Source organism: Schistocerca piceifrons, chromosome 3 (assembly GCF_021461385.2).
Source record: "Schistocerca piceifrons isolate TAMUIC-IGC-003096 chromosome 3, iqSchPice1.1, whole genome shotgun sequence".
Classification (NCBI taxonomy): domain Eukaryota; kingdom Metazoa; phylum Arthropoda; class Insecta; order Orthoptera; family Acrididae; genus Schistocerca; species Schistocerca piceifrons.
The window spans coordinates 183994990-184021865 of NC_060140.1; positions in this window are offsets into that span (position 1 = coordinate 183994990).

Genomic DNA, 26876 nt, shown 5'->3' on the forward strand with positions numbered 1-26876 from the left:
GCCAGATCGCAGGTGTGCCAGTTAGCTCGTTACCCCGTCTCAGTGTGGGCAGCGTTTTGTTGCCGAGCGACCACGTCTCTTTGTTCTGTAACCTTTCAAAATGGCGCCACCCATCGAAGAACCTACAATATCCGAAGAGTGTTTACATGTAAGCACAGGAGCAGTAATACAATACTGAATCCATTAATACACTAAGCATCTAAGAGTTCTTATTGTTTTAATGGATTCAGTATTGTATTACTTATTGCTGTTGTGTATTGTTTAGGACCACGACATTTTGTTGTATGCACCTTATTGTCGACACTTGCAAATAATGCGATAGGTACGAGTATAATCTTCTGAAGAAGGACTCTTAAGTGCCCGAAACAGGCAAAGAAATTAAATTTCTTTATGTAAATGGCTGCCTATTATTTGATTACATGTTCTCATAATTTTTTACAAAAAATTCTCATTTTTACTAATTTTCACTCTGTAGATCTACATCTACAAACAGGGTGTTACAAAAAGGTACGGCCAAACTCTCAGGAAACATTCCATACACACAAATAAAGAAAAGATGTTCCAGAATGAGATTTCCACTCTGCAGCGCACACTCCGCTGCAGAGTGAAAATCTCCTTCTGGAAACATCCCCCAGGCTGTGGCTAAGCCATGTCTCCGCTATATCCTTTCTTTCAGGAGTGCTAGTTCTGCAAGGTTCGCAGGAGAGCTTCTGTAAAGTTTGGAAGGTAGGAGACGAGATACTGGCAGAAGTAAAGCTGTGAGTACCGGGCGTGAGTCGTGCTTCGGTAGCTCAGATGGTAGAGCACTTGCCCGCGAAAGGCAAAGGTCCCGAGTTCGAGTCTCGGTCGGGCACACAGTTTTAATCTGCCAGGAAGTTTCATATCAGCGCACACTCCGCTGCAGAGTGAAAATCTCATTCTGGAAACATCCCCCAGGCTGTGGCTAAGCCATGTCTCCGCTATATCCTTTCTTTCAGGAGTGCTAGTTCTGCAAGGTTCGCAAGAGAGCTTCTGTAAAGTTTGGAAGGTAGGAGACGAGATACTGGCAGAAGTAAAGCTGTGAGTACCGGGCGTGAGTCGTGCTTCGGTAGCTCAGATGGTAGAGCACTTGCCCGCGAAAGGCAAAGGTCCCGAGTTCGAGTCTCGGTCGGGCACACAGTTTTAATCTGCCAGGAAGTTTCAAGAAAAGATGTTATTTGGACATGTGTCAGGAAACGCTTAATTTCCGTGTTAGAGCTCATTTTAGTTTCGTCAGTATGTTCTTCCACCTACGCTCAATGGAGCACGTAATCATGATTTCATACGGGATACTCTACCTGTGCTGCTAGAACATGTGCCTTTACAAGTACGACACAACATGTGGTTCATACACGATGGGGCTCTGCATATTTCAGTCGAAGTGTTCGTACGCTTCTCAACAACAGATTCGGTGACCGATGGATTGGTAGAGGCGGACCAATTCCATGGCCTCCGCGCTCTCCTGCCTTCAACCCTCTTGACTTTCATTTATGGGGCATTTGAAAGCTCTTGTCTACCCAACCCCAGTACCAAATGTAGACTCTTCGTGCTCGTATTGTGGACGGCTGTGATACAATACACCATTCTCCAGGGCTGCATCAGCGCCTCAGGGATTCCTTGCGACGGAGGGTGGATGCATGTATCCTCGCTAACGGGGGACATTTTGAACATTTCCTGTAACAAAGTGTTTGAAGTCACGCTGGTACGTTCTGCTGTTGTGTGTTTCCATTCCATGATTAATGTGATTTGAAAAGAAGTAATAAAATGAGCTCTAACATGGAAAGAAAGCGTTTCCGGACACATGTCCACATAACATTTTCTTTCTTTGTGTGTGAGGAATGTTTCCTGAAAGTTTGGCCGTATCTTTTTGTAACACCATGTATATTGCTTGTCACTGTGCAGTACATGCCAGAACGTACCACTTGTTCGAATCTCTTTCCGCCCTTTTTTTATTCGGTGCTTAGGGAGCGTACTTAGGGTGGCAAGCGTTTATCTCCATTGTTCACTTAACAATGGTTCTTGAAAAATTGTAAATGGGATTTAGCGGGATAATTTACATGTGTCTTCAAGAGCTCCAATTCAGGGTGTTTAGCTTTCCCGTGAATCACTCACTTGAGTTAAACAACCCTGGACCCTTCGTGCCGCCCTTCTTCGTATACCTTCAATATCAGCTGTTAATCCTATTTGGTACTGGTCCTACGCACTTGCGCGGTGTTCTAACATAGGGCGCACAGATCATTTGCACAAAGTCTCACTTGTAGACTGACAACATTTTCTCTGCATTCTGTCAATGAATCGAAGTCTGTCGCCTGCCTTACGTACGAGTGAGCCTATGCGAGAATTTTATTGTATATATCTGCAAATTGTTACACCCCTGTAATGGGAGAATCTAAGAATAGAATAAAGACTGTATGGTATATAATTTCGCTGTGCCTTGGTGACCTCTTCAGTACATCCAGACTATATCTGTCACTTTCGCCGTGTGACTTGCCACAGCTCGAGAGACTGGATTGTGCTTCCTCCATCGGTAACGATTCGTTATACGAGTTGTTAAACGTCCATTTTTTTATATATAGAAGCACCCTCTTTGTTATAAGGAGATGCTATTCTCGGAACAGCGAAGTTAAATTTATCACACGTGCCCACACGCAAAAATTCGAAGTCTCGAAGATGCCAGTTTGCACGTAAGGGACACAAAAATGAGAGAGAAAGGAATAGGGAGCTGAAGAACGGAGTGATATGCTTGGAGAGTGGAGGATGAAACTTCCGAAAATAGGAATAAGTCTGGGAAAGGCGACAGCAGGGGAGACGCGAGGAGACGAAAAGCGAATATCGATTGGACGGCGGGCCGGCGCCGTCGAATATTTAAAGAAACGAGGAAGAGGAGAGAGTTGGCGTTCGTTACATGTCCTGGAGGCTGCAATGTCAACAGCCGGGTAATGAAGGCGAGCCAGGAGATGAGGACGAGGCGAGGCGAGGCAACTGGAGAAGGGATGATTCAGACAGCTGAAGATTGAAATTGTGTACACAGGCGCTCGCACACACGCGCAGCTAGCGGACGGGTCGCCGGGCCTCCCCCGAGACGGCGCGTTGCTAGCCAGAGAGATCGCAAATATAAAGGCGGGGTGCGGGCTGCGAGGGAGAGGCGAGAGGGAAGAAAATAAAGATAATGGAGGAATTTTTAAAAGAAAAGTGCCGAGGGGAGAACCGGGCCGAGCTGGGGGGCGCCGCGCAGCCAGGGATATGAGGACGGCGGCGCAAAGGGAAAAATTTAAAGGAGGAGCCCAGCAGCGGCGTCGGCCGCCTTTGCGCGAGCACACGAGACGGGCGGCGGCAGCGGCAGCGGCAGTGGGCTTCAATTAGAAGCTTGCGCTCGGTGCCGCCGTGCCGCGCGGTAAACACTCTGCCGGGCCGCTTTGTGCCCCTAATGGCTGGGGGCCGCGCAGGCACTTGCTCTGCAACTTGCTGGCGACACACAGCGGTTTGTTTGCCGCGTACTGCCACAACGACACAGCCCTCTCTCGTCTCTTGCATATCTTCCTCGGCACAGTTACCAAGTGGGCAATCTACCCTGAAGCGCTCCTTTCGTCCTTCCTCCGAGTTCGCGTGGCATAGCGCGGCTGCGGTCAGGATCTACAGGCGTCGTCCTACGTGAACGATCTGTTGGGAATGTAATAATGTGTGTGTGAAATCTTATGGAACTTAACTGCTAAGGTCATCAGTCCCTAAGTTTACACACTACTTAACCTAAATTATCCTAAGGACAAACACGCCCACCCATGCCCAAGGGAGGACTCGAATTTCCGCCGGGATCAGCCGTACAGTCCATGACTGCAGCGCCTTAGGACCGCTCGGCTAATCCCGCGCGGCCGATCTGTTGAGAATGCTTCGCGGCAACGGCGCGTGTACAGGATGTTAAAAAACTGTCGAATATTTTGAGAGGTGGTAGTACACACCACACAAGAAAAAAAAGGCCACAAAATAGGGGATGTAAAATGCATTCCTCAAGAGCTATGAGCACTTATTCATCTTCGATACTGTGAAGGGAATCCCTTTGCATTCCATGTTTTGGGAGGAGATAGTAGGGGCTAAATATAGGAAAAAATGTCCAGTAAGCATGGGCTCTAAAATGCATACCTTAATACCTTAGAGCAGGGGTCTCCAAACTACGGCCCGCGGGCCGAAACCGGCCCGAGAGGGCCGGCAAACCGACCCGCGTTAGCTGGCCAGACATCCCCGGTATCCGGCCCGCCAAATATTTGAGGTGGTACCTATACTGCCAACAATTGAGTTTCGAGGCCTATCGCGACCAATACACCGCGACATTGGCTCTGCTACTCGCTACAAGACTACGTAACTAAACTTATTGTTGCGCCGCTTGAAATAACAATGCGTTGACATACTCTACCTCTGTTACGTCTTGCACTAATAGTGCTGCTAACAATGATTTTGAGATTTCGTTAACTTTGCAGGACGCTTTCGTGAAGAATGTGCAGTGACATAATTTTTTGTCGGTGAAATTCGCGAGAATAAAATACGCCAGAATTTCGGTCAGGTACGTCCACCAATCAAAACTATGTAATTAAATAAAAATCGTAGTTCGTTTCAGTGCTAGTTATTCCCACAACTTTAGATTTTTGGGATTTCATCTTTCCTTTAGTCTTACATTACGGTGATCATGGAGAGCTAGGGTGCTTTAATCCCACTAGGTAGATCTTCGCCCTTATGACTTCGTGGAGGAGTCAATGTGGCCCGCGGACTAAAAAGTTTGGAGACCCCTGCCTTAGAGCGTCCGCCCGGTTGGCCGAGCGGTCTAACGCACGGCTTTCCGGGCGGGAAGGAGCGCCTGGTCCCCGGCACGAATCCGCCCGGCGGATTTGTGTCGAGGTCCGGTGAACCGGCCAGTCTGTGGATGGTTTTTAGGCGGTTTTCCATCTGCCTCGGCGAATGCCGGCTGGTTCCCCTTATTCCGCCTCAGTTACACTATGTCGGCGATTGCTGCGCAAACAAGTCCTCCTCGTACGCGTACACCACCATTACTGTACCAGCAAACATAGGGGTTACACTCGTCTGGTGTGAGACGTTCCCTGGGGGGTCCACAGGGGGCCGAAGCGGACAATAACCCAGGGTTCGGTGTGGGGCGGCGGAGGGGTGAAGTAGACTGCCGTAGTCGTCGTGGGGTTGTGAACCACTGCGGCTGCGGCAGGGACGGAGCCTCTCCGTCTAGGTCCCCGGTTAACATACAATACAATATACAATACAATACAATAATACTTTTGAGCACTTTTTCAACACAAAATAGATGTTTCACAGCAGCAGAAATGAAAAAGTGCTTACAGCTCTCAAGGTGCGCATTTTTGAGCCCATGTTTACTGAGCTTTTTTTCTTGTTTTGGTGGGTACTGTCACCTCCAAAATATACCACAATTTTTTGAACACCATCCATATCGAACACTCGCCAGCGGTTGAACTGTCATACGTGTGCTCACATTGGCGGAGCATTGAGCGACGTGCGTTGCGACAGTTTGACATTTTCGCTGGAAGTGTATGCGGTTTGCAGTTTGTATATCAAGTAATAATCTCTTAAATTCTGATCAGTGGAATTCAAGGTTTTAAAGTGTCCACGGTACAACCAAACGCTGTAGCTAACATTCGAGCATACTCTTTTAATAGCAAGGGTTGACACTTCGGTTCTTCATACAAATAGTGAAATTCTCCAAGAATTTGTTTCTTCTTTGTCCTTTGACGTTCATCTACTGCGTAGACAGTGCTATGGGGGTTGTAGCACTGTTAGTGGTAGATCGTGGCCGAATGGCCTTCCTGACACCACCACTTTGTCCGGGACGACGACGAGAAATTAGAGAAATGATGCCTAATACAGGGACTTACCGATAATCATTCTTCCCATGCGCCATTCCCGAGTGGAACAGGGAAGGGAGGATCAGTTAGTGGGTACTAGAAACACCGCCGGCCGTTGTGGTCGAGCGGTTCTAGGCGCTTTAGTCCGGCACCGCGTTGCTGCTACGGTCGCAGGTTCGAATCCTGCCTCGGGCATGGGTCGTGTGTGATGTCCTTGGGTTGGTTAGGTTTAAGTAGTTCTAAGTTCTAGGGGACTGATGACCTCAGATGTTAAGTCCCATAGTGCTCAGAGCCATTTTTGAACTAGAAACACCCTCCACCACACAGTCAGATGGCTTGCGGAGTACTGACGTAAATGTAGGCTGAATGTGTGTTCATCATCTGTGTCTAGAGTAATCGAGATCTTCCACGGTCGCTAAATGGCAACACTCACCTAGAAAACCGAGGAAATGTAATCAGAATTCCGCGCCCGCACACGGGAATGCACTTTCGATTGTAGTACTTTTTCCGTAGTGGCAGAGCATCTTTATTTATCACCAACTTAAGTACCACTCCTTTCCGACTTCGTACTACACGCAACAATTAAAACATAACCCCCCTCGATTTCACAAACTCCTAACCGCTGTACCAGAGTATTTAGCCCTTTCAGCTTATCAAACCCTGGATCAGAATGTGGACATTTTGCTTGGCCATTTTCTGCTCCCGCTAATAGCTCTCTTTTGCAAGGTCCTTCTTAACTTAATTTCGATCCGAAGCTAGAAATTACTGGCCGCCGCAGGAACATTATTTGGCCTTCAAATCAGTCTGGTCGGTTCAGACTACGGCCCACTCGGGAGGACCAGAGAAAGACAGACTCATAACTCCCGGTCTGACTAAAAGATCCCATGCCCCAGACATGGGAAATCGACTCTGGTGCTCACGGTAGCTGCCAGGTCGACCTGGCTGTGCAGCCAGAGGAAACGCTATGTTACAACACGACTCGTAAGGTGCTCTACAAGCACAGCACTATAAAGCTGCAGTTGATAGACATACTTTTCCTACATTACGTCAGTGATTCAGCGTGTCCTGCCATCCACGTAAGGGTTCGATCGCAATCTCCAACGTAACGTTCTGTAAGAAAATTTCGTTTGCAGAATAGTTTTCTATTCGTGAGACAGCAGATGAAGTGTTTCGGAAGATACGCTGTAGAATTTAAGATATTATGATTTTCTTTATTAACGAAGCATCACCGTCGTAATAACACAGGAAATATCATTTCTATTAAGAGATTTTGAAGGTAGCAGGTATAAAATACACTGATCGAAGTGTTGTTTACAACTTGTCCAGAAACCAGATTGCAGATACAAGAGCGAAAGACATGAATGGGAAGCCGTAGTTCAGAAAGGGGTGAGACATGGTTGTAGCCTATTTCCGATATTATTCAATATGTATATTGAGCAAATTATGAAGGAAACCAACGACAAATTTGGCAAGGAACTTAAAGTTCAAGGAGAACAAATAAAAACTTTGCGGTTTGAAGATAGCAGTGTAATTCTGTAAGTGACGGCTAAGGAGATGGAAGAGCAGTTGAACCGAATGGATAGTGTCAGCACTCCATCCATCAACTGCAACTTAGTTGGCAGTTGATGGTTTGAGTGCTGACGCATCATCTGCGTATCCAGTAATGCTGGCAACTGATGTGTTATGCATGGGGATCATATCAACCTGTATCGCATCAGAAACAACATGAAGATGACGCACTGAAGCGTTGAAACTGGTAGCGACAAAATAAAATAAAATCACAAGGACGGCTGTAGGTGTTTTTATTTATTTGTCACGGTAGTAAACGGCCGTCGTCCCAGAGGCTTCCTGCTAAAAGGATGGACTTATAAAAACATTTTTGGATATAATAATTTTCGGTCGGGCGGTGTCGTTGTAAAATACTAAACAAATGAATTGCTGACGTTTCGACCGACTTGCTGCGATCCTATTCAGGCTGGTTCACTACTGCATACTGCTGAATGTCTTCCTTTATATAACATAATTTTCGATTTACTGGTGGCTCCCGACGTCACATGTCTCAGGCGTCACTGGACGATTCGAAGAGGTTCTTATGGAGGGAATGGCTGTACGGAACGCTGTTGCCTGTGCTACCCTGGTGGTACTCGCGTTTCGGAGCATAAACGTTACTTACGACCAGGACAGAATAACAAATCAGCTGGGGCAGAACACTACCACGAACGTGGCCGTCCTATCAGTTTTCAAGAACCTCCCGTGCTTATTCGGCAGCCGTGTATGCAGCAACGGAAGAGATAAGAGAGGCTATTGAAATAATTAAACGCCGTAGCAAAATGAAGAGGAGGATTGGCTACAAGTTACCTACGGCCTGGTTGCCAGGGATTCCAGCCCGCTGGGCGGCGTTTGTTCGCCATCCAGCATCAATTGTCCCGGGTTTAACAGTGTAAACAGCGGCCGCTAGGAAACGGCTATGCTTCCTTAACGCTTCGCTGCTAAACACCATGCCATGGGTACAAGCTGCCGATTTGCTATTACCTTCCAGTCACCAAAGAAAGATTTCCTACCAATCTCTTATAAGAGTGGCACAGGCAACAGACAGCCGATACGCTCCCTTCTACCAATCACATACTAGAGTTACCATCCAATCAGCCACCAGAGTAACACAGGCAATAGCGTACCCTACAGCCACCTCCTCCATAACAACCTCTTCTTATTGTTCAATGATATCTCGGATATGTGACATTGGGAGCCACCATATAACCGAAAATGACAGTATTATAAAAGAAGACATTCACCAGTATGCTGACCACTCTCCCCGAGCACTACATCTCCACACTCTCTCCCAACGAAACTTTAATCGCCTTCCCTTACCCGACCATGAAATCCGCCCTGATATACAGGGTGAGTCGCGTAATACGTAACACCCCCATTATTCCCTGGGCGATTGCACGTATCGACAAGCGGTGTTCGGCGGATCATAGCCGACTATGGGGCACATACTTTGGTACATGCACAATAATCACAACGTTTATATTGACCGAGATAATGAGGCAAGTACATGTTTTTTAAATGGGACGCTATACTTTTTTTTACCATCATTCGAACGCTCCGGAAAAGATGTGTATAGTGATGTAACACATGTTGCTATTGTGATTCAAACATCGCTTAAAAGGCGCTGGGAAATATTGTACGATTGAAGGTCGAGGCGGTCGGAAGCGGCTGCAGACTGTAAACACGCCTCGCGCGACCCGCGGGCCGAGTTGCCGTGCTCTATGCAGCATGCACGGCCTACGCTACGTAGGTAAATTCTCATCCGCCCTCTTTTAAGCAAAGTTTGAATCACAATAGCAACATGCGTTACATCACTAAACGCGTCTTTTCCAGAGCGTTCGAATGATGGTAAAAAAAAGAGTAGCGTCCCATTTAAAAAACATGTACTTGCCTCATTATCTCGGATAATATAAACGTTGTGATCATTGTGCATGTACCAACGTATGTGCCCCGTAGTCCGATATGATTCGCCGAAAAACCACATGCCGATACGTGCAATCGCCCTCTGAATAAAGGGGGTGTTACGTCTTACGCGACTCACCCTGTATACCCGTCCCACCAGATCTAAAAGAACCCGGACCACCCCTCTCGGCCAGCGCTCCCGTCCTCTGCATACATTTCCGCCCACCCGCTAAGGCTTGGTGCGGAACAGCATCTCTCTACACTCTTCCGTATCCCTCTTCCCAACACCGGCAGCCGGCCGTCGTGACCGAGCGGTTCTAGGTACTTCAGTCTGGAACCGCGCTGCTGCGGTCGCAGGTTCGAATCTTGCCTCGGGCATGGATGTGTGTGATGTCCTTCGGTTACTTAGATTTAAGTAGTTCTACGTCTAGGGGACTGATGACCTCAGATGTTTAAGTCCCATAGTGCTCAGAGCCATTTGAACCAACATCAGCCCACACAAACATCCTCTTACGCACTACCCCGACTACTACGTTTCCCGTTCTACCCATCTCCCTGCCAATCCACGCACACTCACCACTTCAGTGTCTATCAGGCAGCACATCGGCTTTTACCTTTTAACTTATTCAGCTGTCCATCTCTCCTTTATATTTTGTGATACAATCATTTGTCATGTCGTCTGTGCTAATGTATTAGCGAATCAATCAATCAGCCTTTCATATTTTAGTTAAGCTACTGACTGGCTGTCTTTTTGTTGTGTCAAACATTCATTTTGTCAACCACCATGTCCAATTTTGTACTATGTTTTAAAATTTTTACTCCGCTGACAGCCCTCCAGCCGCCCATATGAGACTAGGGGGATGAAATGACAATAAAGAAAAAAAACAGGTATACAGCAGTGAACCATCCTGAAGAGGACTGCAGCAAGTCGGTCGAAACGTTAGCGGTTTAGTTGGTCTAAGGGTTCAGAATGACGCTGCCCAGTATCCAAAATTATTTTATCAAAATGACATCCAAAATTATGTTATCAAAATGACACCGGCCGTGGATGCCTACCCACTCGTACATTACATTTGTTTCATAATGCTATCCAGCTCGTATTGCGCTGTTGGGCTGAGCTAAATCTCGGACCAAACGGGGAGCACGTAGCGTAGCATGGTGTGGCTGGTAGCCGTGAATCAGCTCGGCGGTCGGCGGCTGCGCTGCGTGGCGTGGCGTGCCGTAATGAAGGCAACCAGGCCCCGCAGGCCGGCTGGTTAATTTGCGCCCTCGCCCTCCGCCGTCCCTCCAAGGCGCTCCCCCGTGTTTAATTACTCAGCGACTCGTTATACAAAATTGTTTCAACCCTTTATTAAGTCAGCGCTCGGCGCAGATAATCCGGCCATCACTCACTCGGCCGCACCGCACCGTACGGTCCCCGCTTACCACCACTTGTTGCAGCCCGGCTGGACCGCAATAACTGCCAGCGACTGTGGCTCTTCCGTTAATGCTACTGCTTCCCTTCGTGACGCACTCGCCTTCCTCATTTCGCTTCTTAAAGTCATGTCGACGACTACGTTATTACGAAAGAAATTTCAGTAAACAAATACTATTTACGTTTCTAGCATTTGTAGACTTAGAGAAAGCTTTTGACAATGTTGACTAGAATACCCTCTTTCAAATTCTGAAGGTGGCAGGGGTAAAATACAGGGAGCGAAAGGCTATTTACAATTTGTACAGAAACCAGATGGCAGTTATAAGAGTCGAGGGGCATGAAAGGGAAGCAGTGGTTGGGAAGGGAGATGTTATTCAATCTGTATATTGAGCAAGCAGTGAAGGAAAGAAAAGAAAAATTCGGAGTAGGTATTAAAATCCATGGTGAAGAAATAAAAACTTTAAGGTTCGCCGATGACATTGTAATTCTGTCAGAGACAACAAAGGACTTGGAAGAGCAGTTGAAGGGAATGAATAGTGTCTTGAAAGGAGGATATAAGATGAACATCAACAAAAGCAGAACGAGGATAATGGAATGTAGTCGAATTACGTCGGGTGATGCTGAGGGAAATTAGATTAGGAAATGAGACACTTAAAGTAGTAAAGGAGTTTTGCTATTTGGGGAGCAAAATAACTGATGATGGTCGAAGTAGAGAGGATATAAAATGTAGACTGGCAATGGCAAGGAAACCGTTTCTGAAGAAGAGAAATTTGTTAACATCGAGTACAGATTAAAGTGTCAGGAAGTCGTTTCTGAAAGCATTTGTATGGAGCGTAGCCATGTATGGAAGTGAAACATGGACGATAACTAGTTTGGACAAGAAGAGAATAGAAGCTTTCGAAATGTGGTGCTACAGAAGAATGCTGAAGATTAGATGGGTAGATCATGTAACTAATGAGGAGGTATTGAATAGGATTGGGGAGAAGTTTGTGGCATAACTTGACTAGAAGAAGAGATCGCTTGGTAGGACATGTTCTGAGACATCAAGGTATCACCAGTTTAGTAATGGAGGGCAGCGGGGAGGGTAAAAATCGTAGAGAGAGACCAAGAGATGAATACACTAAACAGACTCAGAAGGATGTAGAGTGCAGTAGGTACTGGGAGATGAAGAAGCTTGCACAGGATAGAATAGCATGGAGAGCTGCATCAAACCAGTCTCATGACTGAAGACCACAACAACAACAGATAACATTATGTTTATGGAATATTCTGTCGGTTCTTGGAGAAACACAGACATATTAAAAACCTGAAGACACGGGATTAATGTTGCACAATAATATCTATATAATAGTTCATTAAGAACTAGCTTTCGGCTTTTTAGACCATCGTCGGTGATACGTCCGCTAAACCCGCTGGACAGAACAAGTAATAGGATTGTGGAAAGGGCCAAATAGGTTGAGGTCAGTTTCGCCTTCTAATTGTAATTTATTGTAATTTAATAACTTTTACAACCAAAGCAGCACATAGCTGGACCTTTACCGAATGCAACTCTTTCATGGCTGAAGCCCTCCAAACAAGAAATCTTATCAAATCAACAAGATAAGATCCAGTTAAGATAGCAATAAATTTTTTTTAAAAAAATCGCAGCAAGGTAGATAGAACAAACATATGCAAGTTGCAATACCAATGGCTGAAGGCCCAATTAAGTTTCAAAATTTTAAAATATATTACCATAATCGTTAAAGGCAGAAGGCCACAACGTTTAAGCTTGAAAGATAAATTTAAAAATTAAGTTTGCAAAATTTTTAAGAAAATTAAAAAAATAACCATAAGCCTTGAATTTAAAGTAGCTGACAACAGATAATTAAACACCTGTGGCACTCAGAAGCCTCCAGGGAGATCGGTCTGCCCTCGTTCGCTTAGGCGAGGCAGGTGGTGATCCCAACTATACTTGATCCGTCGGAACCCAACCAGGGGACAATTTTTAGTTGGTTATCGATTTTTGTATCGTGTACATACTAAGTGGCAAAATTTGGAATCACAATTACAGTCCTCTTATGGTCCATTTGCGCAGAGTCTCACAAATGTTAAACATCACACACAATTTTCTCTGCACAGAATACATCGAGAATAACTTACATAAAGAAAGTTACAAAGATGTTTTTAGATGTAGTCCACCGAGATAACATTTAAGACCTTCCACAACGTATGATGTGCTTTTGTACAGAGGGTATTAATCTTAAATCTGGATCATAATTTGCTTATACATGTATATTTTTTTACAATGGTGCTTATTTCTATGTGTTACTATTTTTATTTAAGTATACTGTCAAAGCATCTGAAGAAATTCATTTACCAACTTTCAAGTTTTTCGTGTAACATTTTATGTTCATATTTTCTGTAATGTTAATATGTCTCCAGTTCTTGTAACAAATCCATTTAATGCCCTTTATTTAGTCGGTCAAGTACTTTGTCATTTTGCTCTAATTTTCCAAGTAGGTGTCCTGTATCGTGTATGTGTGTGGCTCGTAGCAGAAAAGTTACTTATAAAGAAACCCATTGAATTAATTATCTCAGAGTTAATCAAGGATTAACAATGCGAGAAGACGTGTTGCTTTCTGAGTAATCTTCGTTCCTTATGTGAAATGGTTCGGTACGGCCCATACCAAAGTATATGAGAAATGTCTATGACAGTTAAATGGGGATTTGTGGGGGAAAGGAGGCGTGTGCTACCCTGGTGAGTAAAATAGTAAAACCGTTATTCGATGAAGACTGTGGGACAGTTCTTGTGCGTCTGTCGTAAATCTCAATTGTGGATCATGACAATAAGAAGGATTGGGTGCGCCAGACAATCAGTTTTCCTTCCAATACGCTAATCGAACGCGACACAAAACTGCCGTTATTGCTACGAAGTACCTACCTCTAGAAACTATACAGTGGCTTGGGGTATCAAGATAAAATGCAACTTTATTAAAAAGAAAAAAAACAGTCATAATACTTACACTGTGTCACAAGTTTTTGTTTTTGAGACGTTGCCGCGCAACAGTCAATCAATAATTTTTAAATGAATGCACCGTCATTTGACTGTATTGTTATTTATTTAATTACTACCCAGGTTTCGGCCTTTTATGTCATTTCCAAGTGACTGAGTTTATGTTATTAACATATACTGTCATTAACATGGCACAAAGTGCTGAAATCTGGGTCTTAATTAAATAAACAACAATGAAGTCAAATGGTGGTGTGTTCATTAAAAAACTGTGTTGTGTTACTGCACGCATTCCAAATAAAAGATGAAATTTACCTAGACTGCATATTACATGTTCGTTCCATTTACCGCTTCCCTTAACTTTGCAGGTTTTACAAGTATAAGTTGAAGATATCTGAGGCTACACATCAGTATCACTAAATCAGCATCACAATTGATGTGACGCGTTCTCACGTAATTCTGTCTTCTTCAGGCCAATTGAATGAAACCAGCGAATATGACCAACTGCCTCATGACTATAAAGCGGGTACCATTACGCTATACAGTGCATCTAATTCGAAAAGTGTAGTCACTTATGGCAGCTGTTTCTCTCTTTATGTGCTAAGTTAGCAAAACACCACAAAGGGAAAAGACTCTTTTATGAAATTCTAATCAAAATAAACCCAATACCCATTAATATATTTAGAAGATAAAGCCTGCATGAGAGAAGAAAATTAAATACCATTACAGTTATGTTCCGGTGCGAGAGCCAAATTTTTCATTGGAAACACTCTTAGCAACGGAGCGAGGTTTTAATCACTCAGATAGTTACTTTTCAAGGTACAGTGTTTTACAGAGTGTACTATTCGACATAAGAACAACTCGTAGGCTGTAGGGAAACCGTTCTGCCCAAACCGTTCTGGATTCACCGTTCCATGAAGATGTGCAGGCTAGGAAAGTAGAGTTGTGTTCGAAGATGGAAGCTTCGTGTGACATATGTGAATAGCTAGGTCGGTTACCACAGTTGCTGACAGAGGTAGAGATGCTATACCGATGCCCATTCCAGCAAGACGTTTCAAAAATTTTTATTACAATTCACACTCTTTTATTGAGAGAGTGAGTCACTCACGAGCATAGATAATAGATAAGTTTGGTCTGCATCCTAGCTTCTGGTGGGCTACAATCTCATCCGAAATATGGAGTCTTCCGCAATTTATTGCACTTCTCGTTCTGTATCACTTGCTTGTACCCCACGTGAGTAGGTTCCGCACACCGTACAACCTGTGTGTGATTCCTGCTCACTTGTACCTTTCTATTCGGTTGAATAACGGGCTGATTCCCTAGTAGTGTACGAAGTTAACTAAAATACAAAATCAGACGGAAATGAGGTTTCACAAATGCATCCACTAAAATCGCAATGAACGTTGGCTACTTGATAAAAAGAAATAAAGTTCCAGTACTGGTTGATATTCGTATTGCTGTAGTGAAGGGGTGGTATGAGGTGGAGATCGATTGAGTGTTGGTAGTAATTGATGAAGATGTTGTCATAAGGAAGTGAAAGTAATTCACACGGAACTAATTTGGTTAAATGATGTATCCCTCGTATAGCCAGTGCGGATTTTTTTCCTACGTGCATGAGAGGTTCGTGTCCTGTATTTTAACTGATAGAGACTGTGTCTTGCAACAAATAAGGTAACTCCTCCCTACTATTGTTACTGAACACAAGAATACGACAAATCCGTAATTGAAAAACAAGTACCAGAAGTTTTCTATGGAGGTTAGCAAAGAGTGCATCATTGGACTCTCAGAATCATATATTCTCGCTGTTACGTTAGCACTTAGTTGTGTTCTGAAATTATATGAAACAACACAAAAGAGAGCGCATACACATTATATATTGTTCAGGAAATACCAGATACAGCATATGTCTAAATGCAGCAAATCACTCTATGAATCACTAGAAGAAAGGCCGAACCCGAATGGAAACGATGTAGTATGCCGCAGGGGGGAGTAAGAACGGGACGCATCTCTTCGTGGAAGCTACTCATGTATCAAGGGCCGGCGGCAGTAGGGACGGACTGCGGACGGCCATGTAACTCAACTAAGGACGGAAAATTGCACAAAAATGAGGTAAAACAACGGGGTGCTGGTGATTTTGTAGAGTCGCGATTTGAATTTATCGCTGATCGAAGCCCCCACCTCTTGGCACCATGACAACTGACAGTGACCTGAAAAACTGTCCCCCATTTTTCCGCAGTCTACGCTAAGATGAACATCTCTTGCAGTTGGGAAAATGCGGGCAAGTAGTGCCGAAGGCAGCGGAGGAATATAATGTTCGAGGTCCCCGGCCTCGGGACTGTACAGTATTCCTTCATCTGATAGCCAAAACTGGAGCCCCTTTTACCGACCTAGGGCTTCCGATGCATCGTTTCTGCCCTTATTTCTAACACTACCGTCTACTGAAATAAATATTCTATTGTTGTCGCATCTATGCGACGATCGTAAAAGTGGGGGAGAGTGTAGGGGACGACTAGCTGCTCTGGCAAGTTACAATTAGTATATTTAATTGGCCGATTAATTTCGATATTTAAGCCATAACTTTTTAAAGAGCGGATGGCAGGTGCTCTTTCACATCCATTTTAGAAAAGAAATGCTACAGCATTACAAAAACCTAGTGCCTCCTTATGTACTGCGAAATTGTAGGTATTAGTGTTTAGGAGCCTTCGGCGTTTTGTTCTATGGTAGCTCTTGTAATAAAACAGTAATCTGGTATCATTCAATTCTTGAGAACTTTGATGACATATACTAACAATAAGAGTTATGTGTGACAATACCTACTTATTAATCAATTTCTTATTCACTGTAATCTTCGTATAATATGCATCGAACTTGAATTTCTTCTTATTTCCCTTTGTATGTTGTATCACATTATTACTCTTTCCTCTATCATACTTCAGAACACCTTTTGGTTTCTCACAGCACCTGAATGCATTATTTTCCAGAAATTTGGCATTGTTTGTATGGATTGCTATCGATCCAGTCTTTTTGACAAATCGAAAGTGTCAAACATATTTGCTAACTTCTTATGTTGCTTAATCCATTGTATCTCCTACCTTGCGTACTTCAGTTTTTTGTTACCTTCACTTCTTTCTAAAACATTTGCAGCGAAAATCAAGGGACCAATCATATACTCTAAAAGATAATAGAAATTTTTTTTACGATTGCTTAGAGACAATACATTTACTGTGTACGTATCATTAGTGGTAATCATGCGACACATTCCGGCGTAGTATCGCCGCAGCTGACGTTTATAGTGTGTTTTGTCTGCGGTTAATACTGCTGTCGGGAGTCATTTCTGCAGCCGCCTCACAGAGCGACGGCTCGTTCAGCTTTTTTATGCCTCCGCCGCCGCCTGTCTGCGACAGGGGACACTCTGTGACCACTAACTGGTCTTTCCCGTTGAATAGGCTATTTTAAAGTTTTAAAGACAGACTTTATCGTCTTCTAACAACTACTTTTCTCTTCTAACCTTTGTTTCGAAAGGAAGACAGCTGAGGCTTTAACGCCCCACTAACGACGAGGTCATTGGAGATGGACCACAGCCTCGGTTAGGACAAGAGAAAGGAAAGGAATCGGTCTTTTCACGTTAGAGAAGCTGTGAATTAAACACTATTACAATTTTCCTCTATTTTTCAAATTTCACCCACTACGTACCCCAGCTTAGTCCAAACGATGATAGGGATGTCTTATTCCAGGTTTTTTCCAGGTAGGAAATCGTAGGTGTACTGACTTTTCCTGTAATACGAGGGCCGTTCAATAAGTAGTGTAACATTTTTCTCTGAAAGCAAGTTGGTTTTATTCTACCACTGAAGTGGCCGCCGTCAGAACCAACTTATTTTGAATCAGTAACCTCCAGTCATCCAACTACTGCTTTCTGCGGAGTGCATCGGTCATTGGGACAAAGAGATGAAGTCGGAACGTGCAAGATCAAGGTTGTACGATGGATGAGGAAGAATAGTCCAATGAAATTTTGTGAACTCCCGTCAGGTGCGCATACGTGCTTGAGGCCTTGCCTTGTCAGTTGAGCAGCGAGGTGTTTGATTGTGATCTGTCGATCACCTCGAATGAGAGTGTCCGCGAACTGCATCATTACAAGCGTCAAAGATGTGTGCGGCCGGGTGACACGGTGGAAATCGAACAGGTTTGCACGACGTTGTTGCGAAGATGACGGGCGGCTCGCTCAACGACTCACTGTGCTTTTGTTTACTGCCTTGTCTCCCTGGACATTCTGCAGACGCCTATGAATATCTGGATGCTCTCGTTTTTCGCCAAAAGAAACTCAATGACAGCTCTCTGCTTGGAACACACCTCCATTACAGAAGCCATTTTGAAGGCTACGTATAGCACCGCTATCTTTCGGAACTTCCTGAAACTGTAGGGGCTGAAGTGGGAATATTCCAAGTTGTCGAACAACAAATTCCTAATTATTCAAACGAAATTGGCCGAGAAAAAAAGGCTTGCATTACTTGTTGAACACCCCTCGTAGCTCCAGGCGCTCTATACTTTGTATGCCCCACATTTATTCTCCTATTTCCGCAAAAATGGATCTAAGGGTTTTAGTATTGCTACATTAATGGTCTCTTGGTACTAAGTCAAATATATAGCAGGACTGGTTGACATTGCTTCTGGTGCACCAGAGCAGAGCTGGAATACACAGACACATATACATACGTTTATCTTAGCCACCCTAAATAACAGCTTGTAAAGATGCAAATTACAAAATGTTTCAGCCGTCAGGGGGACATCAATCAGCATGATTGATTTCGTTGCAGCTTTGTTTTTTACAAAGATATGTACAGCGGTATGACTTTTTTAAATTGCACCCTGTATTTTTTATTCGGTAATTCATTTCCTCTCCTAAGGACCTATTCAAAAATGTATCGCAGTGTACCATTCACTGAAACACAACATTCGATAGCCCAGTAAAGCAAGTTGTTTTACTGTCAGTTGCAGAATGAGCTGAGGCATGAAACATCCTCTTGTCAGCCTGCCGTAACCTAGTCAGGAGATTTTGGTAGTATATTCCCGTGATGGTTTACTCCATACGAGCGTAATATGTTAGCGCCACAATATGGCGGTCCCAAAAAACACCTGCTCGAAGACGAACGGATCTTCCCTTTTTCGTAGGTAGTAAATCCACATGTTTTCACCGTCTCGTGAGTCTACGGCGTCGTAGGTTTACGACGGACATTCGTCCATTCATCTGAATTGGCCGGACACAACCGTAACATTTGCACTTCTGCCTCGGTTCGGAAGACTTTTTGAATTGGAGCGAACTGTCGAGGAAGTCAACGGTCGGCGACCTTTGACATGTTCAAAATGCCGTGTAAGATGTTGAAAACGATCAATGACAGATCATCACTTTCTCATTAGTGCCTCGATTGTGAGACGCCGGTCTATGAACACCAGATCCTCCATTTCTCATGCGACTTACCGTTCTTCACTGAGAGCTGATCTGCCATTTCGCTCTTCTCCATTCAGATTTGTTAGACCACATTTGAACGTGTTTTCCCCACAAAACCACCGTTTTCTACATCCACTTCATATTCCGCAAGCCACCCTATGGTGTGTGGCGGAGGGTACTTCGGGTAATACTAACTGATCCCTCCACCCTGTTCCATTCGCGAATGCCGCGTGGGAAGAATGATTGTCGGTAAGTTTCTGTACTGGCTATAATATCTCGAATTTTCTCGTATGGTCATTTCGCGAGAGGTATGTGGCAGGAAGTAATGAGTTATCCGACTCTTCCCGGAAAGTGCTCTCTCGAAACTTCAACAGGAAACCTCACCGTGAAGCACAACGCCTCTCTTGTAGCGTCTGCACTGCAATTTTCTCGAACATGTAGATAACGCTTTTGGGCCGACTAAACGATCCCGTGGCGAAACACCACGCTCTTTGTTAGATCTTCTCTATCTCTTATATCACTCCTCCCTGGTAGGGATTCCATATTGATGAACAGTACTCAAGAACCGGACAAACAATGCCTTATAAGCCACTTCCTTCGTGAATGAGTTACATTTCCATAAGATTCTTCTTTAGATTCTCAGCCTAGGATCTGCTTTTCCTACTACTTGTTTTAGGTGATCTTTCCACTTAAGGTCGCTCCGGATAGTTACTCTTAGATAATTCTGTTTACAGCAGAAATGTTCAAATGTGTGTGAAATCTTACGGGACTTAACTGCTAAGGTCATCAGTCCCTAAGCTTACACACTACTTAACCTAAATTATCCTAAGGACAAACACACACACCCATGCCCGAGGTAGGGCTCGAACCTCCGCCGGGACCAGCCGCACAGTCCATGGCTGCAGCGCCTTAGATCGCTCGGCTATTCCCCCGCGGCTTTACAGCAGATTCCCATCAATAGTGCAGTTGTTCATTAGTGGTTATATGATGGTGCATTGTTGTCGTACACCTATATCAAATAAGCATTGTTTGCTGCAGCGTTGCCCCCCCCCCCCCCCTTTCAGTGCTGAAAATGAATTACGGCACAATACTCCACTTTATTAATGAATGGTTCAAATGGCTCTGAGCACTATGCGACTTAACTTCTGAGGTCATCAGTCGCCTGGAACTTAGAACTACTTAAATCTAACTAACCTAAGGACATCACACACATCCATGCCCGAGGCAGGATTCGAACCTGCGACCGTAGCGGTCTCGCGGTTCCAGACTGACGCGCCTAAAACCGCACGGCCACACCGGCCGGCGTTTATTGATGAGCACACCATTTGGTGCTGGATCCTCTTGTGACATGCTACAGTACTGTGACGTGGGCATTTCAATCTGTACTAGGACTGCAGATATATACGTGGGAAAAAATTAATTAGGTAAGTTCATTTTTTAAATGCAATTATTAAAACTTTATGACTACCCGTCATACCATTGGGAAAGTAGATCATAAAAGTATGGAGGTGTAAGTAACAAAGTTAATTCTTGCAAAGATGAAAACATCACCCGCCCACTGCTAATAAAGATATTTATTTACACGTGTGTTTTGTAACCAGTCGTGTCTCTAAACTTCAATTTTTGCCAAAATAAAATAGCAGTGTTAATCGTATTGTTAGAGGTGTTGACGTGTGTACCATGTTTGCAGACGCCATTAGTTTGCGGTAGCAAACGCATTAAGTCGTATCTCGACCGGTAAAGCGTTCTCTGAGTGCAAGAGTTTGCCCCAGTCCCCTCGGGCGAGCTTCCAGGCACGGTGTCTACTGTGAGCGGAAGCTGCGGTCCTGAAGCAACAGGCTGTTGCGCCGAGATCAATGGCGGCGTGCCGCCGGAGCCAAGGGGTTAAATTAGACACTTGCCGGCTTTACACAGCGTGAATGTTAATTACTTAATTATTCCGCAAACGGCGGCGGGGGCGTGCGGCGCGCCGCCGGCCGGAAGTAGGGGCACGGGGGCGGCCGAGGGGTAGTGGGGGCGGTGGGGGAGGCAGACTTTGCGTTTTAAGCCTTTTAATTGCGATTTTGCAGGCGCGCGAGGCCGGCACCCTAATGAAAACACTCCCTCCGGCGCTTCCTTCCGTCGCCCGCAGTAATTTCCTCGGCCTCGTCGCTAATGCTTTATAAAGTCCTCGCTCGACCCTTTCCCCTTTCCCTCTCCTTCCTCTCAAAATTACACTAATCCCTCGCTACAACACTTCGTTTGTCTTAACGGCGCGCTAAATGAATTGCCTTAATGAATTCCTACGGCGAGAAGCTCTCGCTCTCTGAGAAATCGCGGCGGCAGTCGCTCTGAATTGCCAATTGGGCCGACCTGTGAACCTCGGGTGCCTTTTAGCGCTTAAGCCGGGCATTTGCATTCTCAGACACTGCAGCTGATCTAAGAGTGCGACGCCAGCCCCCTTATTTCCACTCCTCTACCGTCTGGCTCTTGCCCCGCTTCCTCATTTAGCTCCGATAATCCCACTTTTTTTGTTTCCTTTGGATTTCCCTCCATTTTAATAGCAGTTTCGCAGACTGCGCAGATAATCTGACTTCTCTCTGCAGTTAATTCCATTTAATTTGCGATCACGCCGCCGCTGATAAATTACGACACCGACAGTATTATAGTGCCGCAGAAGCATTTAAACAACTCTTTTTCGCGGATTTGTTTGATTTATGTACCGCTAATTAAAGGCTTCTGACACCAGTTAGCGGCACACACTTCCTGGCTTGTACCAGTTCTGTTTCGTAAATACGCTACCTCTGTAATTATGGCTGCAATTAAAATACTGGCGTCGCAGAACTGAATTAGTGGTCAGTAAAAACGTCCCGGATTCGTAAGATTCTTATTTTCCAACAGAGGACTAACTATTACGCCTTTGTAACGCGTGCAGAGTTTTTCTTGCACCTTAGCGACTGTTGATCACTGTCTACACTGATGAAAGATAAAATTTCTGCAGAAATATCGCCATGGGATTTGGGAAGCGTCACTGTCTCGTGAAGTGGAAATCATGATTCGAATTCTGCCTCCGACATGTATGAAGGATGTTCGGTGTTCACACAAAGGCTTTCACAACCGTTAGTCTTATTTCCTGGTGAACCTTCCGCGTTGTCTGGTTCTAGCCCATGTAACATTTTCTTTTCTGAAGTTTCGTCCAGAACAGTGTTGGACATCCGTCGGACGTGCTCCTGGTTACGCTAAGTCGTACCGGCTGGCAGATCGGATATCGCAGAGCGACATAAATACCTTGAAAAGGAGGCGTGGTAGAAGTTTACACGTGACCTATAAAGATGATCCTTGAGAAACTCAACTATCGAATGATCTTCTGTCAGAGATAAAACTTATGTATCAAATCTGTAAAGCTACTATCCATGTATCACTAAGTTTCATGGCTTCTTCTTTCCTTTTAAAATTGTCCCCATATTTATCTATTTCGGTGTCTTCTTTACATAGTCGTGGATAATAGTTCTTCATTCTAGATAAAATTCTGGTTTCGGAAAACTTCAGTTCATAGTTTCTTGCGCTTCCCTTGTCGCCAAGGACTTTTGTGTTCTTTCAGACGAGTATTCACGCTTTTATTTGTAGCTCCAGTATAGACCTTACTACATGTATCTAGAATTTTATGTACCCTGTCTACCAACAGAGGAGAGTGTTTACCCTTTACAGACCTGGGGGCTTGATGTATTTTCGTTTTTGGTCTTAAGAAATGTCTGATGTTATGTTTCTTCAAAATTTTATCCATTCCATCTGTTACTGCTTCAATAAAAGGGCCAGAAACTGTTTTCTTCCATCGTCGTTTTTCATTCTTGTCTTTCGTCCTAGGGTTGTTTGGTTGCATAAGTTCTTTTCCTCAATAACCATTTTTCTGAAAAGCCTGCTTCAAAAAGTTCTAATTCGGCGTGTAGATGCTCCAGTGCACAAATTCCTTTGGCTTTGTCGACAATACTTCTAACGATATCCCTATGGATGATGGTTAGAGTTCTAATTTAAATTTATGTCTATATGCGTGACTTCGCGAAAAACTTTATGTTCCAGTCTTCCATCTGTCCGTCTCTGTAACATATGTGTGGTACACAGATGAACAGAGATGCAAATGCAAACGTACTCTGTGTGCATACCAATGAAAACTTCCTTTAAGTAAAATCGAAATGAGTTTGGGTTGGGTTGGTTGGGGAAGGAGACCAGACAGCGAGGTCATCGGTCTCATCGGATTACGGAAGGAAGTCGGCCGTGCCCTTTGAAAGGAACCATCCCGGCATTTGCCTGGAGCGATTTAGGGAAATCACGGAAAACCTAAATCAGGATGGCCGGACGCGGGATTGAACCGTCGTCCTCCCGAATGCGAGTCCAGTGTCTAACCACTGCGCCACCTCGCTCGGTCGAAATGAGTTTATACTCCACATGTCGAACTCGCTGAATGTACGATGTCCAAAGGAAAAAAAATAACAGTAATAAAATGCTACCACACTGCTCCACTTTCTCTCTGGAATTGCACACAGCTCACCTGAAAATCTGAAAACTCTGTTTGCTTCCGTGTATGTAGAACGTAACACCTGTTCAGCATTACCTGTGACTTATCGCATACGCTGTAGAGAAAGACCTGCGATAGTAGTGTAGTCGGACCTGGCGATGACAGACTACGTTCTGGATTCGAGTCTGATCAAATTTCCTTAATTTCCTCAATTTTAGCTCTGCTTCAGTCTCTCTGTCAGGGTTTCCTGCAAGGATAGTTACTGCACTGTCATGAATTTTCTGTAAGTGAGTTGAAGAAAAATGCATTATTCTGAATTAAAGAACTCAACACCGCCCATTCTTCAGACGAATGCTTGCTGTGAGAGGTACTCACCATTTATTCCGTCTCCCCCATTTCGTGACATTTACTTCACTTAATTCGTTCTCATTGCTCACGAGCTCCTTTCCAGTAGCGTAACCAAACTCGACTTCTCTTTCTGCGTGTGAGTAATTTACTAAATTTGATTCAGCTATTTTCTTTTCCTTGTCGGTTGTTTAATAACGTCTTCTTCTTTATTACAGATCTTCTTTATTTATTCCATTAAAAGATAATCCGTTGCAACATGTTTATATGTACCTCAGATAACTCCTTCCTTAGTTAGAGAGTAATAAGTCTTATTTACCCGTGTGCTGTTGTGGGATTTAATCTAGTACACAGGTATAGTGCAGTTCTTCCTTTCCAGTTGGTTTGTGTATGTTATTATCTTGTGCACTGTCAGGTAGTTTTTACGCCTCTATAAAAATATTTAACATGAGTGAAGGCCAATTTTTACTTCAAGAAGTCGGTGCTGTTTAACTCTCACACTGTACGATAGTATTTAAGGGCTCCCAAAATCGAGTGATTTCAACCACCATTATAATGATTTCCTTCTCCAGATTGTGCTTATATTCTACTTGCGCATGAGAATCCAGAAAAATCGCATCGTGTTATAACCTTGTTCTTCGAAGCGTCTGTGCATATCCTTCCATGGGGGTATTTAGCTACGAGTTCGCGAAAGACAAAATCCCTCAAAACTGTTAACATGACGGGCGAATCGAGACTCACACCAGGCTCAGAGATGAAAATCACTCCACTCCGTAACTGCCGCCGTGGTACTGGTACAGTAACCGTGATAGATCCTTAGATGTAGGAAAAACAGTCGTGGTTGCACAAGATAGGTGTTTAACCGTCGCCGGCCGCTGTGGCTGAGCGGTTCTAGGCGCTTCAATCCGGAACCGCACTGCTGCTACGGTCGCAGGTTCGAATCCTGCCTCGGCATGAATGTATGTGATGTCTTTAGGTTAGTTAGGTTCAAGTAGTTCTAAGTCTAGCTGACTGATGACCTCAGATGTTAAGTCCCATAGTGCTTAGAGCCATTTTTTTGTTTAATCTTGACATGTGAGGCCTGGTTAGGCTTCATCAGACAATCGATAAAAACTCTTGCTGATCGTGACCGAGGCGTCGAACGTAATTAGAAGTCCCATAAAATCTGGAGGTAACATACAGATGAACACAAATATGGGGCGTTTTATTCATGGGTGATGTAATGAAGCACTGAAAGTGGCTGTCTGGCTATTTCCTTCCAGTTCTTTGGGACTCTTAATCAAGTTTAAAGCTTCGTTTACGAGTAGGAAGAATTTTATCGGTGATGTACTGAAGCATTGACCGTGGCTGTCTGGCTGTTACCTCCAGGTTCTATGGGACTTTTAATTACGTTCGACGCTTCGGTCACTATTAGCAAGAGTTTCATCGATTGTCTGATGATACGTAGAACAGGTGAAGCGCCTCACATGTGAAGATTAAATAAACCTATCTTTTCTGCTTCTGAAGGTTTGGAGACTGTATAGAAGTAGCTGTTCAGTCATGTGCAACTGTTGTGCTGAAATGGCTAATCGAATACACATTGCTACCGATATATATATCTCGCAACATCTAATGAACGCAACTAGGCCTTTCGTCATCATATTGTGACCGTCGACTTAGCTGAACGCCCGGATAAAAGCTCCGAGAAATCATAGCCCTACTGCCGTTTCTAGGCTGTTTTGCATACATAGTGAATATTTCGTTAGTTCCCAGTTCCATCTCTGCATCATAAACGCAACCGCCGGCCGCTGTGGTCGAGCGGTTCTAGGCGCTCCAGTCCGGAACCGAGCTGCTGCTACGGTTGCAGGTTCGAATTGTGCCTCGGGCATGGATGTGTGTGATGTCCTTAGGTCAGTTAGGTTTAAGTACTTCTAAGTCTAGGGGACTGATGACCTCAGATGTTCAGTCCCATAGTACTTAGAGCCATTTGAAACATTTTGTAACGCACACTCAAGTATGAATAAACATAGAATAAATGACGGACATTCATAGAAAGTTGACGGAGACGATTTTTCTCTCTTATATTTTCTGACAAAAGGGTGCCTACATCTTCATCTGGAACTACATCTGTATTACGCAAGCGACCTTTATGGGGTGTGGTGGGGGAGTACTGAGGTACAACTGTCACTTGCCTTTTTGCTGTTCCAGTCATGAACTGTACGCGTGAATAACGATTGTTTATAAGCGTCCGAGTAAACTCGAGTCTCTCTAATGTTAGTATCATTTTATTTTAGCGAGATATGCCTCGTCTGTCCAAAAAGTTCAAATGGTTCTGAGCATTATGGGACTTAACATCTGAGGTCATCAGTCCCCTAGAACTTAGAACTACTTAAACCTTACTAACCTAAGGACATCACACACATCCATGCCCGAGGCAGGATTCGAACCTGCAACCGTAGCAGCTGCTCGGTTCCGGACTGAAGCGCCTGCGACCGTAGCGGTCCCGCGGTTCCAGACTGACGCGCCTAGAACCGCTCGGCCACACCGGCCGGCCCTGCTGTGGACCTTTTACGTCATAATAGTGGCACAATTCGGCAACCTGAAAATGTTCTAACGAAGAATAAATGTGGTAATTGTGTCATTAATATTAGTATAAATCAGCTGTAGAACTCAGTGTGCTCTAGAAAAAGAAGACGATGTCACACTCTCCAGTAGATTTACGACTAGAAAGAAAAGCGACCTTCGTCAGCGGATTTGCTGCGCAAGACCAATACGCTCAGCGCAAGACGTCATTTCTTGAGATAACTGGCGGCTCACCACTAGCCATTATAGGAATTTCCCCCCGACTCGCTTTGCAAATCACGGAGGAAAAGCCTGGGTTTGTTATG